A 6,231-nucleotide genomic window follows, 5' to 3' on the forward strand; every position below is an offset into this window, starting at 1 on the left:
AAAGTGGGCGCAGCGGCAGTTAACTCTCCTAGGCCACACCAGTTTTTAATTGCTATAAGCTGCCATTTGAGATGGGCAGCTGTATCAATTGGAAAGGCAGGGATAATCGGAAAGCTACTTTAGATAGATGAATCGGGATACAGGTAGTCTTCAACTTACGAACGTTTGCTTAGTGACTATTTGAAGTTACAATGGCGCTGAAAAAAAGGACTTAGGGCTGTTTTCTACACTTACGTCCACTGCTGCATCGATATAGCCATGTGATCAAAATTTAGAGAGTTGGCAACTGGTTCATATTTACAATGTTTGTAGTGTCCTGGGGGACATATTTTTGAGAACTTATGACAGGAGAAGTCAGTGTGGAAGCCAGATTTATTTAACAACTGTATTACAAACATAACAACTGTGGTGATTCACTTAACAGTGGTGGCAAGAAAGGTCGTAAAATGGGGCAAAATGCAACAACAGTCTTGCTTAGCAATGGAAATTTTGTACTCGACTGTGGTCGCAAGTCGAGGATTACCTGAACTATGAAAAGAAAGGAAAGTTTTAGATACTACCTTGTTGTTCTTGTACTTTTTCTTCCCAGTGAAGAAAGTTGATTGTGATATTTCTGCTTGCGATATCATAATAAACTTGATCGTCATGCTTTGTGTGCCAGAGAGCAAAATGTTTTTCCCCACCCAACTGGGGATAGGATATTCAATTTAGTGCTCTGTGGGTTGACTCACTTCATTATTCTTTTACTTTGAATAGCCCCCTTCCTCATAAAATTAATAAGAGTGTGGGTGAAGATTGCCAAACAGGATCTGTTTTATGGCCTTTTAACATTCATTTCGATGCAAATGGTTTGGGATGGGTTCGACCTACAGCGGTTTGGCCCAACCCAAGATTCCAAGATTATCCCAGTACATGCAAATGGGAAAAGAAAAAAACAGTGATATGAAACTATCTATCCAGTTAGATTAGAACATTGAGCTTCCTTTAAAAAAGAAAGAAAGATAAATAACATAAAAGTCCAAGAAGCATATTATTGTTTTATTTCCCCCCTCCCCCCCATCATCCAGAACAGCCATCCTCAACTAGAAACCTTCCAGGTGTCTTGGTCTACAACCCTCATCATCCCCTGCCACTATGGCCAACGGCTATGCTGGCTGATAGGGATAGAAATTGCAATTCATGATTCTGTAGGGTCCAAGGCTGAGCCAAGACAAAATTAGTAATTCAAACAAAGTGATTGCTTAATTTTAAACAAGTTGCTAACACGTTAACATTTGTTCACACTGGAAATGTCTTATCTGCTTGCAGGATTGGTACTGACAGCTACACACACACACACACACACTCGCACACACATATAAACACGTGATATGTGTGTGTGTGTGTGTGTGTATATGCGTGCACACGTGTATCTATCCCTGTAGTATTTCAGTTTGTTGACTTTGGCAACTTTTTCTGAACAATCCATCTATACAACCCTAAAATTACTGATTAAAAACGTTCATTCAAATGCCGAGGGAGATATTACAGGCTTTCATCCATAGCAAGTCTGGGGTATGCTATGATCTAGAGGCTAGGAGGTGTGAAATGACCCACTGTGTAGCCCTAAACTACAATGTGCTGTGGTTTCCAGAAGAATAATTGTATTTGCTGCTTGCAGCAAAAAAACATCAAATGCTATAGCACCTTTACAGAAGAGCAAATTTATATAGTATAACCAAGATTGGGCTGGTGGTGTAATAAACAGTAAAAAAGAACATCTTACTTCTTCCTAAACACTGAAGGAACTCTACATCCCAGGGTACAGAAAATAGTGGCAGATGTGATCTCAGAACCACTGAATGAAATCTTTGAAAGCTCCTGGAGCACAAGGGAACTGATAGAACCAGTATCCCCAATCCATGGACTACCACTGGGCTGGGGTATGCCAGCAACTGGGCCACGCAAATAAGCAAAGCCCCACCTGCAGGATGCATGTAAAATGCATGCAAAGCCACACCACCTCTGGTCTGTGGGAAAACTCTTCTCCATGGAGAAGAGCCCAAAAGATTGGGGGTCCGTGTGCTAGAGGATTGGGAAAGAGCTGCTGTGATCTCAGTCTTCAAAAAAAGAAGAGGAAAAAGTAGATCTGGGAAATACAGACCAATCGGCTTGACATTGATATCAGAAAAATCCTGGATAAGGTAATCAAGCAGCAAATTTGTGAGTACCTCCAAATGAACAAGGTGATTAATAGAAGCCTGCACGGGTTCGTTAAGAACAGGTCATGCCAAATAAATCTTATTGCCTTCTTTGATAGAATGACGAAATTAGTGGACCATGGAAATGATGTGGCTATAGCACGCTTGGATTTCAGTAAGGCGTTTGATAAATTATATCGCAGCCTTCTTCTTGGTAAGATAGAACAAGATGGGAAAGATAGTACCACTACAGGATGGATCTGCAGTTGGTTGACCAACCATGTTCAGCATGTGGTCCTCAATGGCATTACTTCTATGCGGAAGGAAGCATGCTGTGGAGCAGATTCAGTCCTTGGCCCAGAGCTCTTGAACATCTTCATAAATGATCTAGAGGAGAACACTGAAGGGGCACTCAAAGAGTTGAGCATTGGGTCCCATCCAACAAGAGGCAGTTCAGTAGAGAAAGTAAGGTTTTATACTTGGGCCAGAAAAACCAAATGCAAAAAGGATAGGCAATACCTGGCTCAACAGAAGTGCCTGGGAAGGATCTATATGTCCTGGTGGACCACCACTTAGATATGTGAGACAGCAAATGTGTTGCAGCTGCCAAAAACACCAACGCAGGCCAAAGCTGTATCAACAGAGGAGCACATCTGGAATACTGCATCCAGTTCTGCTTACCTCAGTGCAAAAAAGATGCCAAGGTCCTAGAAAGAGTGCAGAGGAAAGCAACAAAGATGGTTAGAGGACTGAAGGCTAAATCCTATGAAGAATAGCTAAAGAACTATGTACGTTTAACTTAAGGAAGAGAAGACTAAGGGAAGGTATGACAGCAGTGTTCCAATACTTGAAGGGCTGCCACAAGGGAGAGGGCATCCATTTATTCTCCCTGGCACCTGAGGGTAGGACAAGAAACAATGGGTAGAATTTGTCAGAGGCATGCCTTTTGGAGACTTTTGAGGAAAGATTGGACAAGAATTTGACTGACGTGACATTCAGGGATGAACTAGAAGACCTTCAAGGCCCCTTCCAATCCAGTGATTCTAAGTATGTTAAACAGGATCTCACAAATAACCTATAGGACCTTCTAGCATAAACCAGCCGTTCCTTGTGCTGACATGCTCAGAAATGAGGATTGATTTGATATTCTTCAGGAAGAGTTTGGCGATCTTAGAAAATGCTTGTGAGAAAAGTGCCTTCACCAGAATTTGGTAGTACTAAAAGTGGGGTGTCTCCATTTCCAAATGTCTTCTCCATTTTCTATATCCTCGGAGTGATTTAGAATTTCTTTAGATTTTTATTTTTTTTAAATTGTGGTTAGTTTATTGTTAAAATATTTTATAGGTAGCCCTCAACTTACACAATTGAGCCCAGAATTTCCACGGCTAAGCAAAACAGTTATTAAGCAGGTTGTGCTCCATTGTATGACCTTTTTGCCACAGTTGTTAAGTAAATCACTGTTGTTAAGTGAGTTATACGTTTGTTAAGTGAATCTGGCTTTCCCCATTGACTTTGCTAGTCAGCTGAGGATACAAATGGTGATCTGTTGTCAAGCACTTGGTTTTTGATTGTGTGGCCATGGGGATGCTGCAATAGTTGTAAGTGTGAAAAATGGTCATAAGTCCATTTTTTCAGTGCCGTTGTGACTTTAAATGGTCACTAAACAAACAGTTGTGAGGACTATACGCATGATTGGTTGCAGCTATTGGATATCGGTTCCCTCCCGCCTTATTATGCATCTCTTCATCATCCTTCAGCCACCTGTCCCCTAATTTCCAAAAGACCCATGCAGAGTTTCCTTTAAAAGCCTTCTCTGGAGATCCAGGTGGAACCTGGAAAGCCAGAAAGGCTGAAAACCACTGAAGACTTGATCGTGAGATGAAAAACAGGATATTTACACACCACCCAGACATTTTGTAAGCAGAGTAAATGCAATAATCTTATATCCTACCTATGAGGATGTTCCTGGTTTTTTTTTCCCCCTTTCTCTTTTATTTTTAAAGCAATTTATTTTCTATCAAATTACATGAGCTTGGAAAAAAAATTGCAGAGCTGTATTTTGGCACGGCTCCATCTGTATCACCCTTAATAATTATTTGGAGAATGTCCACTCTCAAGAAGGCAATTGTTACTGTCTATGACTTCATTCGTCTGATGAAGTGGTCTGGGGTATATTAATGCTTATGCCATAATGCATTTGTTCCTCATTATTGGGCTGCAAGAGATTTAATGATTTGCCACATCCGGGGAACATCTACATTTGTTTAGATATATTAAGTGTCGTACCTTATGATTCTCGACTCCTGACGTATGTATACTGAGAGTATTTACACCAAGACAAATTCCTCGTGTGTCCAATCACATTTGGCCAATGAAGAATTCTATATCTATAGGTTTTCAATGGCGTGTTTTTTTAAATGCAGGGATACCACATATTTCCAGGGGTGGGAAAATACTTCAAATTCCAAAGAACGAGTATCAAATATTTAGCCAGCAGCCCTGTACAAAGCTGAGAAAATATTTAAATACTTAGGAAACACCAGCCAATAGCTAATCTCCAAAGTGACAAACTGTCTGGAATTGTTTTGCCACTTCTGGTGCTTCCAGTGCTTAATTTCTAAAATAAGAGGCAGCTGCTGTATGGATTGCAGAATGTATAGCCAATGATACATTTTGTGTATATAGCTGTACATATAGACAGTAATGATACACCCAACAGCAGATGTTGAACAAGTATAGCCAAAGACAGCTTAAGACGTTCTGGTGCCGGAGGCAGAAAATCCTAATCACCATTCCCACTAGTATAAAATAAAACCTAGAGACTGAATATTTGCTGCTCCTTAATGATATTCAAGGTACTCCTCTGAGACAAGCCACAGTGCCTTGCCTGGCTGCCGCTCTAACTACTCTTAAGCTGTCCAGATGAATCTCAATCTGATCATCATCCTATTGGTATTATTTCAGCCCAGAATTATGAAAGTTGAAGTCCAGCACATCAGGCTGCGGCGGGGTGCGGGGGGATGGAGGGCTTGAGCTCTAGATTAACACGATCATGGATAACAGTGCCAGTGACCCAATTTCCTTCTGCTGTAAATAGTTGGAATAAAAGCTTTCTGAAGTTTATGGCATCGGGTGGCTCAGATCTGCTTCAAGGGTGAACTCCAAACTACCCAACCCTGGGGAAACTTTGAATTTGGCATGAGCACCCCAAGAAAACATGTGCAAAGGTAACCGTAACATGGACAGAAGGATGACAGTGCTGAGTCAATATCACTCTGTCAACAGCGTCAAGCTTTGCTCTTTCCCATTCTGAAGCATGTACTGTATAACAGGAAGTGGGTCTTCACAAGGCTGGACAACTAGCTTCATGCCTTCTGAGGATAATTAAAGAGCAAAACTCAGACTGATTAACTGTGGATTCCTTGGAATGCTTCCATATACTTGGTCTCTCCTTTACTCCTGTCCTCCCTCTCTGTTGTTAATTGCACTATAAGCAAGTTGGGATCCAAATATACGTCATCCTCTCTAGGACATCTGATCAGATGATCAAAAGTGTCAGGCAATCCTTCACATTTTTACTAAATTGAGTTTAGTGGGTGTTGCTTCCAGGAGAGTGTAATGGGCTGTAGTCTGAACAGAGCCCTTTGCTTTTGAAGGAACATGATCAAGTCCCTTTGTCTCCAGGCAGGTACATTCCAAGATGAGTTGGAATCAAAGTGCAACCTTTTCCCTGTCCTTCCTTTTATGTGGAACTAGCTGAAAACAGCATTTGAATGTCAGATAAAATCTAGACAGTATTGATTCAGCAGCTCCCACGTGGTCCAAAGTCAACCTATTGCCAAGTGCTTGGTTGATGGCCTTGTGTTTGTAGCAAATGTACTGGTATTCCTCGACTTACAACTGTTCATTTACTGACTGTTCAAAGGTACATCACTGAAAAAATGACTTATGACGGTTTTTCACACTTATATGACAGTTGCATATCCTGATAGTCTCGTGATCAAAATGCAGAAGCTTGGCAACCGGCTCATACTGGTGACAATCAGAGAGT

Source organism: Pseudonaja textilis, chromosome 2 (genome assembly GCF_049901715.1).
Source record: "Pseudonaja textilis isolate UNSWEBS1 chromosome 2, rPseTex1.2, whole genome shotgun sequence".
Lineage (NCBI taxonomy): Eukaryota > Metazoa > Chordata > Lepidosauria > Squamata > Elapidae > Pseudonaja > Pseudonaja textilis.